We start from the raw sequence: 880 nt of genomic DNA, 5'->3' as shown, positions 1-880 counted from the left end.
CCTCCCCGCGACGCGACGCGACGGAATGCGGTCACAGCGCGCGTGCCAATCAATCACACACTCTGATGCGCACGCGCGCGTCTGTGTTGTCAGAAAATTGCTTTAAATTACTACAATAAAATAAATATTCTAATGAAGACAACAATTATTTATTATAATAATAATGATCATGATGATAAAAATAATTAGAAAATAAATATTTAGAAAATGACCAGTTTTACTTGTCATGTCAGTGCGTTTGGTATCAATATATAAATAAATAAATATTCTAATGAAGACAAAAATAATTTAAAGAAATATTTAGAAATGGCCTAATGTCAAAGTAATTCTGTCAATGTGTTTTTTTTTTCTAGAGAAAATTACAATAAAACGGATATTCTAATGATGACAATCATTTAAAATAATAATAATAATCACAAAAATAATTAAAAGAAATAGTTAGAAAAGATCAGATTTAATGTCAGTCTAATTCTGTCTGTTCGTTTGGTATTCAGAAAATTTCATTAAATTACTAAAACAAAATAGAAATAAAGAATTTAATTAATTAATTAAACAGTAATTTAAAGAAATGTTTAGAAAATGACCTAATGTCAAAATAATTCTGTCAGTACGATTGGTATTCACAAAATTACTTTAAATGATTAAAATGTAATAAAATAAACATGGAAACAAATGTTTAATAGTAAAATAATAATAGTGTAATAGTAAAATACAGTAATATTCAAATAAAATGATTGGATCAATTCTTGTGTCATGAAGCAGTCCAATGAAATGTTCCTATTATATGTTTGATATTCATAAGATATACATAAATTAAATTAAAATAAAATCAATATTCTGATGATGACAAATATATTTTTATTATTATTTAGAAAATTAA

The sequence above is a fragment of the Carassius auratus genome, chromosome 18, assembly GCF_003368295.1.
Source record: "Carassius auratus strain Wakin chromosome 18, ASM336829v1, whole genome shotgun sequence".
Taxonomy (NCBI): Eukaryota; Metazoa; Chordata; class Actinopteri; order Cypriniformes; family Cyprinidae; genus Carassius; species Carassius auratus.
The sequence above is the reverse complement of the archived record's forward strand: the minus strand, read 5'-3'. Positions refer to the sequence as shown.